The 13470-nt window shown below is 41.2% G+C and overlaps 1 protein-coding gene across 12 annotated transcripts in view; it reads right to left on the bottom strand.

Moving 5' to 3' along the window:
• Positions 1-13470, bottom strand: part of PTPRT (protein tyrosine phosphatase receptor type T) — a 430013-nt gene that overhangs the window by 246729 nt on the left and 169814 nt on the right. The gene's annotated exons all lie outside the window — the stretch shown is intronic.

Here is a 13470-nt window from a genome sequence, read left to right as displayed (position 1 = left end):
CTGCCTGGAACATTGGCTTGGTCAATAGACACAAATGGTAAGAGAAAGCACATGTTAGAGACTGTAACCTAATGGAGGAACAACTTAAAAAATATACATATTTTAAATACAATATTAACATTACATTTTGAAATAAACTGCCTTTCCTCTTCTGCTTTCCACAAAAACACATGCAGAGCCACACGTACCAATAGTACAGACTCCATACAAGGACTCACACTGCTGGAATTGCAAATTAACCTCTACTGCTGTGGAATAACCCTATCAGTGCAAGTGTCTTACTGGCCAATTATTAGCCATTTCCTCCATTCCCTTCTACCAGAGTTACCTACTGTATTTTCTCCTGTTCAGATTGAAAACAGGATAAATATATGCTGCAGGAACCAGAGGGCCATTTGTGTGATCTTACTGACAGAAGTTTGATTGATGCAAGGAAAATTATCACCTCACCTGCAGCAAAACATTTTGATGTGGGCAGAGGTGTCTGTGAGTGAATAACGTTATAGCTGTCACTCCAATTGCTGCCCTGGAGAGCAGCTAATGAGAAAGGCAAGGAACAGGTGCCTATAAAAATCTCAGCGCTGACACAAATACCTGCAGTGGTTTTACCCGAGACAGAACCCTCCCTTTTTTATAGCTTCTCAAGCAGGCAGTGCAGTATATACCACTGAGTGCAGTAAATACTGAAGGCTGCTAATTTACTGTACACAGCCACCTGAAATAGCTTCCATTAGAACGCCTCCCCAGCTGCACAGTATAAAGTTCAGAAGGCTGTTTCTTCAAGCTCTCACGTGATATTCAGGTCATGCTTTGTGTTAGAAAGTTTATTTGCCTGTAGTTCTTGGCAGGATCACTGTGGAAGCCATGCTCAGGTAAGTAGCAAGTCCACTGCTGATATACATTTATATCATTTATTTTTTCCTGCTGATGCCTCAGATATATCTGATCCATCTGTGCCAGTTATAACTGCTTTTGAAGCAGAATTATAACCCTCTGCTAAACCTCTACAACATCCCCCACCCCAAAAATCCCAGCAGTAAAATGCAGGTTCCTAAAGTAAGTTCAGCTGCCACTGAGTAAAGATGGCTCCGAGGTTGCTCGGACTTCAGAGAGTTAAGCAAATCATATGAGCACATTGTGTAAAAATATTCTGGAGTGTTTTGCATGTGCTTAGAGGTCACAGCCACTCCATGGTTTACGTATGTCTATTCATATGCCAGCTGGGATAGTGAGCACTAAAGTTGTATTTTCCAAGTAAATACATCTGTTCAGCTCTTCCCCCCCCCCCCCCCCCCCCCCAGTTTCACTCCATGTGATTCTCTTCTAGCTGGAACAACCAGGGAGGCTCTGTCTCAAGCACTGTGAGCCACAGAAAACCCCCTCACACTCAAGGTGAGGTTGCAGGTTCACTTCTCTGAAATGATCAAGGCAAACTTGACAGAAAAAAAAAAACAAACAACCCCACAGCTAAGTCTGGCAACCTATTGAGATCTAAGCAGGAAAAATAAAGCTTAAATGATAAAAACAGAGCCTTTGCTAAGCATTAGTAAATTTTGGATGTAAAAAACCGCAAACAAACCAAATAAAAACCCAACAATCCAGAAGGGATCACTCTGGCTGGGAGCCTTCCCTCTCCCTGCCCACATTAAAAAAACCACAGGGATGAAGCAAACTTCCGTATTTGTTTCAAATCCCCCACACCTCCCATAAAATTCAACAACAGTAGTACCGCCAGCCCTAGAAACCTAATGTCACATATATAACAGGCAGACACACCAGAAGTGCCTGATAACCAGTTAAGTCACATGAAAACCAGGTGAATCTTCCTTTACCACTCAATACTTCTATTTTTATTTCATGTTTTTATGATACAGAGAGTTTCACAATACCCTGCAGACCACAACACTCCTCCCAGCTTTCCCTCTCCTGGGCTGTATTTCTGTTTATTTCCAGTTTAGAACTCAGCCTTGAAACATACTTCTTGATTTAGGCCGTTCCCTCTGAGAGACTCCACAGTATTACACACCAAAAGATCAATTCTTTCTTTTTTCACAAAATGCATTTTGAGGCAGTAATAAATGCTAGAAATTCCAATATGCTGCACAGTGTGCTGCTCACCCTGAGAGCTGCAATGATGGGTGATAGGTGTTGGTATTTCACAAAAAGCATTCCAGAGCCTGCAAGAAATCGGGGAGGATTGAAACTACCACTCAATATTCCTGAAAAAAAAAAGGAAAAGGAAAAGGGTGGGAGAGACAGCGCCAAATAAAATCTGAGACTTGTCTACTGCAAAAGAATATGTATAATGGCCAAGCTACAGCTCAGCTCATTGCTGGTGACAGTCTGGTTGCCAGTCCTCAAAATACTTTCTGTGCTTTATTCCTGTCAGAGTTAAAGGACATAAATACAGAGAGAAACAGAAGGAATTCAGAAAAAAACTTTTGCTACAGTTCCACTACAAATCTGGGCAATTTATGTCCTGGATGAATTCCTGAACTCCACAGCACTTGCTGTGGAGCTGAGAGCAAAGGCGACAGGGATGGAGATCACAGCTATCAGAACAACAAGGTCACACCCAATATCACTTCATTTATCCTTTTGCTCACATTTTTGCTGGACAGGTCAGTGTCAATAAACCAGCACAGGATTCCCAAGGCACTCGTGTACAGATCCAAAGGCTTGGGACAGTAGGTGAGCAGGATTTCCTGTATTCCCTCAAAATTTAACATGCCAGGGAACATATTTTGTTGCTGGGGAACAAGTTCAGCCTTCATGGTGTGCAGGCAGGGTCAGAAACGTGGTGCAGGAGCACACACAAAAATCCTGCATGTCCCAGCTGTGAAAGGTTTGCTGTAGCACAGAAATCCCTTCTGGGGTGGGCTCGAAGCATTTTTTTCTGGGACTGACACCAAAAGGCTGTTGGATTAAAATAAGGATGTTCAGTTTTACCACACCTGAATTGAAAATTTCCATCAAGTCTCCATTAGTCATTTTTGAGGTCTCCAGGACACCTTCTCATTAATTCATGCATTATTTGTTACTCTTTGGTGAAGGAGTCACCATGGCAGTGACCATCTCCTGTCTCATGAAACACTGCTTGTGGAACAAGTGTTTTTCCTTAACCATGTAGGACGTGTTTATAGTGCCTTCCCTTGTCTCTGCTAAAGAGGTTTGTGTTAGAATTGGGCAAAAATATTAATAAAAATCCATGTGCTTAGAATTTCCCCATTCCATAGCAAGAATGAGAACAAGCCCGGTAAGAAAAACTATTCATGGTGGAAACAAAAGAAAACATTTCACAAATCTACCTGAAAGTCCAGTTTGATATGTTTTCCCCGGAACTGACAGCAGTTCTTCCAACAGAACAAGGGACTTTGCAAAGATGCTTAAGACACATATAAATTAACCAAACAAAGCCAAGATCGTGGTCAATACGAGTTCACATTCAATACTTCAAGACTGATTATATTTAGAAGGAAGGCTTAAGATCTGTTAGATGCAGAAGTTGGAAACATCCAACTCAAATAAGGTAGAGGCACTACACAGGGAAGATAATTAAGTATTTAAAGAGCTTTTCTAAGGCTGGTGAGATTTTCTATAATTTAAAGCCTTTCAATCACAATCTTTTCTGAAGACTCTTCTGCTTTATTTATACAGTAGTGCTCATGGTGCAAGAATGACTTGTAAATTCTGTGGCCTGCATTTTACAAAAGGTCAAATGAGATTAAACATTTTTTTCTTCCTGTCATGACAGCTGTAAATGATGTGAGATATATGAAAAACAATAAAACTTCCTTACGAGTGTAGAGCTGCTCTACCTGGGGCTGAGCCATACAGAAAATTCTCATCCTCTCTGTTCAAAGTAAATCCTGGAAGGGAGAATAGTCTAGTCCCTGTTGAAACTATCACAGCTTTAATGAAGGCTATTAAAATTCCCTTTTTGCTCAGGAAACACCAATAATCCCACTCTAAAGACTATAACAGGACTGTGATTCCATGAAGATGAGATATAAAGACATTGTGGTGAATTTGAGAGTAATTCAATACCAGAATGATTTTCCTTAATCTCCTTGACTAAATGCAGCGTCAAATAATGCTGAATTATATCCCAGTGGCCAGGCTTTGAGAGGACCATGCATGTGGTGAAAAAGTCCTATCTTGGAGACAAAAAATGTATTTTTCCTAATTACTCCATTTTAAATCCTGTAAGAGAAATTATTGAAACAGTCTTAAGGAATCCTGGTCATTATATAGATATAATTTTATATAAAATGCTTGCTTACGACAAGATTTCAGTTCTCAAGAGCAGTTGAGTTTGTGACTACAACGATGATCATAAAACCTCCCACGAGCTGAGGATTGCTGCATGCCCTGAATGGCCTCAACCAAAAGGCAGAAGAATCAATGTAGCAAAATTCTGGGTCATCCTTAAAGTACCATATTCTTGACACAAGTGAAAAACAAATTATCTGCAAGGCTCCTCAAGTAGAGCACAGGTAAGGTTAAGTAAAAGGGAGGATGGAGAAAACAATATAAGAGCAAGCACAGAGGTGTTTATATTTAGAGTTTCAACTTAAAAATCATGGGAAATACTGATAAATCACTATCTGATGAGCAACCTGGGTCACAAGACTCAGTAATACCACATTACTGATCAAAAGGCAGCATGATATGGTCAGCAGTGTTCACAAGGGTCAGTCAAAAAGTTGTGAACACCAACAGCAGCAAAAGAAGGATTTGCTGTATTATGAAGGAAAGAAAAGAGAAAATTATAGAAGAAGCAGTAATCCAAACCTCTTCCATTTTAATTTGTGTCTGTACCCTGCTGAGGGAGCAAACAGTTTGTAAGTTGTAGGCTGTCATGTAAGTCAGTAGTAGCTGCAGGGTAATAAATAGGACAGAAAAGCATATGCAAAGTCTGATTTATGGGATCCAAACAGAGAGAGCCCCAGTCTTGCAGCAATTTGCATCTTCCTCACATGCAAACAAGCACTGATGGAAAGTTTCCTGCTGAGAAAGAGCGAGAGAGGCAAGAGATGTACTAAAGAGAAACCTGGTTAGAAACAAAAGGAGAAGGAGGACTGGAATAATGTCATTAGACAGGGGTTTTGTATATCTTGGTGCCAGAGCAGAGCATAATCACAGAATGATTTGGGTTGGAAGGGATTTTGAAGCTCATCCAGTCCCACCCCCTGCCATGGGCAGCGACACCTCCCACTGTCCCAGGCTGCTCCAAGCCCCATCCAACCTGGCCTTGGGCACTGCCAGGGATCCAGGGACAGCCACAGCTTCTCTGGGCACCCTGTGCCAGGGCCTCAGCACACTCTGTGTAAACAATTTCATCCCACCATCTAATCTAAATCTCTGCTCTTTTAGTTTAAAACCACTCCTGTTCAACTTGGAGGTGTAATAGTGCAGCTGTTTGGCAGGCAGCACGGACTTTTGGGAGCTAGGAAACAGCATATTATGGGGTTTTCTTCTCAAATTCCTAGGCCAATTAATAAAACAATCGCAGGGCTTGCTGTAACCATCACCCCATTGCTCAGCACATTTCTGGTCTTAGATCTAAAGCATCTTTAAAAGTCACAGCTGGGGTGATGGGGAGGATGAGACCTGAACCAGTCTCCCAGCACCAGAGGAGGTATTTACCATGGCAGAAAATCTGCACATCAGAGCAAAGCTGGAAAGCAGCTCAACAGGTTTGAGGGGGTGATTCTATGAGGAGAGTATTTCATCAGCTTGCAGCTAGAATGGATGCTGGGAAATTATTTGCTTTGAAAAATGAAGCATTCTTCAGTTGGGTAGAGATGGAAAAAGAGGGTTGCAAAGTCTCCACTCCAAACTGCAATTCTGGCTGTTTTCTTGTCTCACAATCTCAGTGTTGAATGGTGAACCAACTTCAAAGTGATCATTTTTTCCTTAACACTGCAACAGGCTCTTTAATCTCTTCATTCAGATAGGACAAATGCAAACATAATCAACATCAGCTGCTCCCTGGAGTTCAGTCACGCTGGCTTGGAAAGCAAATCAGCTCAGCTCCAGCATTCAGAGCTAAATGCTATGCAAACTTTAAAAATCCCATTCACCTGAACTCCTGACACGAACTCTCACAATGGTCTCCATTCAGCACCACTCACAGACTTCAAAAGCCTTTTGCCATCTCCCAGATTGGAAGCTAAGAAGACTCTGGAGCTGCCTTAATGCCAGTATCCTTAGCCCCATCAGTCAAGTGTTTACAGAGCTCCATCATGTTTTCCCTCATGAACTTTCAACCTTTTTTACTTTAGGATTAGAGGCTCAGCTTGTAAATGCCAACCTCTAAAGCAGCAGAGGAGTTTAACCTTTCAGGGTCTGTAGTGGTGTGTGAAAAGGAGGGAGGAGAGTGTGTTTGGCATGCAGACCTGGAATCTCTGATAGCTGAGCACCCACAAGAAGAGATTGTGTTAGGAAGGGTTAGACCTCACCACAATCCAAGGTGCTTCAAGATGTACAAAGCAAAAGAAAGCTAAGTTCAAAAAATCAGGGCAAGATAAGGAAGCAATAAATAATTTTAACTGTTTTATATCTTGCCTTGCAGTTTGTTTAAAAACAATAAAAATTAACTCTGGGCACACGTTTCACATATCCTAAGAAACCCATCCGTGCAATGTGGAGGCTCACAGGATGATGCCAGCAAAAAATGAAAGCTTAAATCAAGGCAAAGACAGCTGGGGAATTCATCAGCACCTGGCTCAGGGCAGAATTTTTCCCTTCCACAGGTGATGTTCAACTTCTTTAGTTCAGTGTCCTACAACAAATGCAAGACTTCTGCAGACAGCCTGTTAGCTGCAGGAACTACTGCATGTCTGAAAGAGATCAGTATCTGAGCCTCTTTAGGGTCTTGTGCTACAAAACTTTTAATAGTTCTGGTAACTATTAAAAGGTATTTGCATCTACAGAAACAGCTTTCTCTTTTCTTTGGAAATTAATTGGTTTCTCCCACACAGATGGGATCTCCAGGTCCCACTGTATTGCAAACACACCCTTTGTTTTGCACTTTAAAGATTCTCTGACTAACAATCACCTGTTCTTACTAAGAAATCTGGTGCATCTTAGCTTGTATTTCACATCAAGTAAAACATTACTTTTTTAGTGTGGCGGTTTTTTCTGCTGCAAAAGAAATGTATTTTGATGTGAAAGGGTTATCCCTATCCTGCTGAGGTAATAGGTCATGCTCAACAATTATATCCCATAAGTGTCCTGCCTGAACCATACCAGAATCTTCACCGACATCCATGAATGGTGACAGATGATATTTCAAGAGACTTTTCTTGAATCAAAAGCAGCTAACAGCATTGTAACCATAGGATGGATAAATTAAGAACAGCTTTAGATCCTATTTTTCAGGAGAAGCCCATTAATAACTTCCCTACAATTAAGCAGGCAGAGGAAAGATGAGCAGAAGAGAGTTAACAATGAATGTGACTCATCTTTTGTGCTAAGTCTTTAAGCTCAGTCATAAGCAAAAAAAAAGTGTAATTATGAATTGTAATGTCACGTGAGCATCGTTAACAATTAACTTGCATGAAAATTCGTACGTTAAAAAGGAATAAAGAAGAATGAAAAGCTGCCAGGTTTGTTTTATAATGGCACATATCTGCTGGTCATCCACTGCAAGAACACTTCCAGGTAGGAAAGGCACTGGGATGAGTTCTTGGTATTTTATGTTCTTTTGTGAGCATCAGCTGTCCTGAGTTAATTTCTGTGCAGTCGCCTTAAACCTCCTTAATAAATCTAACAAGAAACTAAAACGTTTGCATGTATATCATGTATTTAGTCAAGGCACTCAGTGGTGTGATAGGAAAGCCATTATCATTTCCCAGAGTGTTAGAAACAAGGTCAAGTTTAAACCAGTACTCCCTGCTCATCTAACACTGGAACAAAAAAGCTACTGAAGAGAGAAACAAAGAAGTTGGGAAAAATATAGACTGAATTGAGAACACACCATTAGATTATGAACCTGTCACATACCCCTTGTAGCTTTGTGTTCTTCCTGAATATATTTATTTATACCTTGTTTAATATAAACAAGAGAAACAAGGAAAGCATATTCTGGACCTTTACTGCAAGTCAGTGTGGCACTGGATGCAATGCTGAAAACTGGATCCTTTATATAAACTGCACATTAATCACTTCTCAAGGAAATGGCTTCACTTCCCAGCTCTGTTTTGGAAGTTAAACATAAGGAGAGGGAAATGCTTCCTTTTGAGAGGACTCATGTTTCATACTACTGAAAACCTACAATTCAACAGCTTTGTCTTTCATCTCCTTCATTGGCTTCACAGATAATAGGTTGGATGGAAAGAAGAGAAATTGGAGCTACAGCTCGTGGTGAGCTTGGTGTTTGTAATCTCTCTGCCTCCCCTTTTCTTACCACACACCCACCTAATGATTAAAACTGAGTTAAAGCAACTGCTACAGAGCTGCACTGGAGAATTAAACAGAGCAGTGCCAAGTTCAGGTAATTACCAGCCAACACCAAGGAAGGCAGTGTTACATTCCCTACACCGCTGTGACTGCAAAGAAATAAAGGAAGAAATGATTTTTTTCAGACACTCTATTAATGACAGAGCCATTCTCCCTCATTCAGATATTTCCTAGGCAGCATAATGCCCATAAACAGTCTGGATGCACTTCTCCCACTCCGTGCTGGTGTAGTGCTCAAAGGAGCAACATCATCACATGTCTTATCACATCTGAACTCAGCTTCTCACAGCACAGCACATCACCTTCTGAGCACTGACTGTACTCTGTAAACTGGGAAAGAGCAGAGAAAGAGAGAGCAGGCAGCCAGGGAACCCTCATTATCACAGTGTCCTGACACTGCTGGCAGCACCAGCCAGGGACTGACTCCTGCTCACAAGGTGAGAACTTTGAGGGCCTTGATTAACGTGCAGAACTCAGGCAGATGAATACAGACATGCACAGAAACTTCTGCGATCTGGATGAACCTGATAAATTCAGACAGGAATTTTCACACCTTCCAGCTCCTTATTAATGCACATGGGAAAAAAATATATTTTTAACAGTAAAATCTAAACCAGGCATGTACCACAGCTGAGCTTGTCTCCCAAAGCATTCTAAGGGACAGAGGGATGTGGCCTCCCAGCCACCCTGATGGCAAAAGAGGACAGTTGCAATGCAGAGTCTACTTTTCGTATCAACACCCCCACCCCCTGGGTGAAGGGTAGGGACTTGAGCATCTCCAACAGAGCTTTTACTACCCCATCATGGCAAGGATGGTGTGTCAGTTTCAATGGGCACATTTGGCATGAATATCTCAGGGTGTAGAACTATCTGTGTATCAAGCATGAACATATTTTTTTTTAGAAAAATAAACAAACCAGTACCCAAAAGCTTTAAAGGGTCTTTTTCATACTCATCACACTTGTCCAGAACAGCTCTATAGGAAGTGAAAAACACTGGAGTTGGTGAGTCTCCTACATAATTACAAGGAAGACAACTCTCTTTTCATCCCAGGAACACATTCCAGACTATGTTACACATATATGAGTCACATACTTTCATACCCACACTGAACTGCTTGTTTTCAAGAAGTCAGTGGAGAGCCTGATGTGACATTTCTAGAGCCAGCTGCAGCCCAAGATCAGGCTCAGCTGAAGAACAGAGATGTTCTCATTTCCTATGACTTTTAAGCTCCAGAAAGTTCTTTCTTTTAGTAGAACTTTCTGCTGTTAAATAATTAACTGGAACTATTCTGGAGTCAGCTCCAGTTATAAATACTGAGACAGCCAAAATACCTGCAGAGCTTTTCCTTGATGAGTCTGTCTTAGAACTGTAAATCTGAATCTTTCGCAGTGTATTTCATACTGGAGAAGCTTCCATATAAGGATTTATTTAAATAGCTAATTATTTATCATGTTTTTCACACCTGAGTATTTCAACTCCAACAACTTGACAGGGTTTTTTTCATTCAGTTTATTGCTTAGTGCTTGTGTCTATGTTGTTTTCCTTTGTTTTGTGGTTTGGGGTTGGTTTTTTTTTCTTGTAAATTCCAGTGCCTGCTTTTAGGAAGAGACTCGGATCACTCAAGCAGATTTCAGGGTGTACCTGGTGAGTTAATAAACAGATGGTGGAATTACAGTGACAAACATCACACCAGAAAAGACCTAGAGAGAGAATAGTAAACAACTGTGACAAGGAACCCACCTCTCCCTCTTGTGTCACTCAAGGCATCAGCTCTTCGTGTGACTGATAAAAGCCTGATAAAAGCTGTCCCAAATATCACAGGGATGACAGAAATCCACTCAGGTAAGAGACAGGTTGTTTTTTCAACCAAACACTTTGAAAATCAACTAAGACAAAACTGAAGAGAACTAGAACATACCCTTAGAGGTCTGTAGAGAGGCTGTGCTGAGGCTCAACAGGCTCTTCCTAACCCTGTAGTAGCAGAACAGACCCTAAGAAAATGCCAGGAGCCTTAGAAGAATTTTAAGGTAGCAACAGGTAGCAGTAAAGTAATTTTGAGAGACTTCTGGAGAGTGAAAATCTCAGCAAACTGGCTCATGAAAAATAGGTTATAGATGATGTAATATTCCCTCTTTATCAGCTAGCTCTGCATGGATTCCCACCATATACTGAGTGATTAATTTGGGTATCCAGAGTACCTGAAAGGAATCAAGGGGAAAAAAAAAAACCAACTGCAAACAGTCCTCCATACACTCCCCCAAAGAGTTCAAAATGTTATCCACAGCCTTACCTAACGTGGCAAGTGTCCTGGAAGGACACCAGCATTAATACAGACCTTAAATGATAAAATTCGAGCCAATTTCCACAGTGCTTTAAACAACTTTTACACAATCAAAGCCTACATTTTGCTCAGAGTACCAGTAACTGCCACCCAGCTTTTACTTGGAAGAAAATTACAGGCAAGAGATGTTCCATTCAGGTGTGAGCAGTATAGCAAGACAGAGAATCTCTGGGTTTTTTTTTTAAACTGCCCTGTACAAAATTGTATTAAATTACTGTATGTGCAACAGTGAGAGAGAAGAAATAGAGAAGAGCTATTTCCACTGGAGCACCAAAGGATGGCAAGGGGTGCAGGTGGAAATGATAGGTTTCTCTGGTCTGGCTGTTAGGACTGGAGAGTGCAAAGAGAAGAATAAATGTATTGTCATTTATACAAGGCGGAAGACAAAGAAGCATTAGCACATACAGCAAATAGCTGCCTACAGAACAGCATTTTCACAGGATTACAAATGTATCTCCTGCCACTAAACACACTGCAATAATTTAGAACTAATACAGTTACGTTCTTTTGTATAAGATTGCCAGTAATTACTTTACAATAATACATTTCTCTCAGTAAAGGTGCCCACAGACAAGCAAGGTGGTGTGTATTTTACTTCATTCACCATTTCATTTGCTGGAGCAGGTATTTACTGTCCGATTTGGGGTGTAGGAGTATGTGCATTTCAAAGTAAAACCTCTATTTTGATATCTACCAAACTTTTTCATTCAATATTGAGAAATGGAAACTAGTTTCTGTTCTAAATACTCCAATAAAACTTCTTGTGCATAGGGAAGCAAACAGATCTTTCAATTAAAAAGATACACAGACACACTTTTAAATCTTATTCTTTGCTGAAGAAACACCCTGTGATTTTTTTGTTCCTCTGATGAAGAAAAAGCACATGAGAAGCAGAGATTTAGCTTGGATTTAGCAGGTTTAGGAGCAGGACTATCAATTGAGCAAAACTTCAATTACAGGCTAATTGAATGTATGCTCAAGTACATTATTAAAATTCAATAATTATCTCTTCAGAATTAAACAATTCCAGTTTGCTTCCATTTCAGCCTGTGCACATGCATTACAAATTTGCTATTATTCACACTAAAATTAGTCAGGCTGGTTGGCAGTCCCAGTATGTCACAGGGTGGTATCAAACTGACCTCAAATGAGCCACTTAACCTCACCTGCTCCCTAATCAGGGATGAGCAGCAGGACTGGACCTTCCCAAAACAACATTATTCTCTTAAGGTTTCTTCCAGGTGGGTTCATCTGCCTGAGCAATCCAGCAATGAAGCCATCAGCATCTCTCCTGGTGGACATCCAGCCATTCATGGTTTTAAGTTATTCTTCTATTTTTTCCCCTGCTGGTATCAACAAACATGAAGTTCCAGGCACCTAACTCAGCTTGGAGTGCTCTGATACCTGGTTGCTCTGGAAGGCTGCCTTCCCTCTATTTAGCTGTGGTACAGTCCTAGGTATGCCACTCCTGGCAACTCAATTCTGTTCTAATCATGAACTAATTCCTCCAGACTGGAACAAGATACAGGATCACCGGGTGGGAATTAAAAGCACTTGGCATCCACAACAAGCATTCTCTTCATGATCTGTGTCATCTGAACATCTGCACCACACAACACTCCAAGGCACTACAGAGGCACCTGATCACCAAATGACAGAATCAGCTGGCAGAAAGTAGCACAGTGGACGACTTGATCTCATTTCAACAGCTGCCCTCCATTTTCATACCCTCCATTTAGATCAATAAATTATACCCTGTGAGCACACCCAGACTTCAAATTCCTCTCACCCCAAACACAGGGTACCTCAGGAACTACTCAGCTGCCTTCCGAACGCACCACCTAAGAGCCAGTGAGCATTCCTGTCGTGCAGCTCAAGGCAAGTTTGAAAAATAAATAAATAAGAACCCAGCATAGGGAACAGCCTTTCACCACACACCTTGTGAAGGTGAGATTGAAACACACCTTGCCTGTGTCAGGCTCTTGAATCATGGTAATTAACACGGCTAAAATCCAAACACCCTTCAAGAACTACTGATGCTTCTACTGTGGACTTCAGGGCATCAGCAGAATCAATCCCAGCATTTACTGCCAGTAGCCCTGAGCAGCCTCTCCTGACACAGTGCTCCATCACAAGATTATTTTTGCCTGATAAAATACTGGAAAGGAAAGCAGGTGAATCTGACTGACAAACTGTTCAGCTGACTACAGTAAAAGTCTCCACAGCCACCATATTTTACTACAAAAGCTTACAAAGAGGGCTGAGTGCAAAGTTTAAATTCAAATATTCAAGATACCAACTTAAACTCATGCCACTTTTACCCTTTTTTCTTATTTTAACATGCATGAAAGAAGAAGGTCCATGTCCTGGGTTGCAGTGTATTCTATTACCATCCTCAGGAGCTGTTGAAATCAGGTGGGGCAGTGTTTCCTTGCCTCCTCCCCCCAGACTATCTTTCTGTTCATGGCCCATCATTGTCCTGCCGCATGACTCAGAGATAACTCCCTCCGGACTATCTTCTGTTAATGAGCCTAATCAACACTTGGCCTCATGACTCATGACCCCATTGTGAGATGCTCCACCCAGAGGGAGGAACCAAGCATCCCATCCTGGATATAATCTGAGATTCTGAACACCAGAGACAACCTTTCCACTGCATT

This window comes from Corvus cornix, chromosome 20 (genome assembly GCF_000738735.6).
Source record: "Corvus cornix cornix isolate S_Up_H32 chromosome 20, ASM73873v5, whole genome shotgun sequence".
NCBI lineage: Eukaryota > Metazoa > Chordata > Aves > Passeriformes > Corvidae > Corvus > Corvus cornix.
This window is presented reverse-complemented; position numbering and strand designations above follow the sequence as displayed.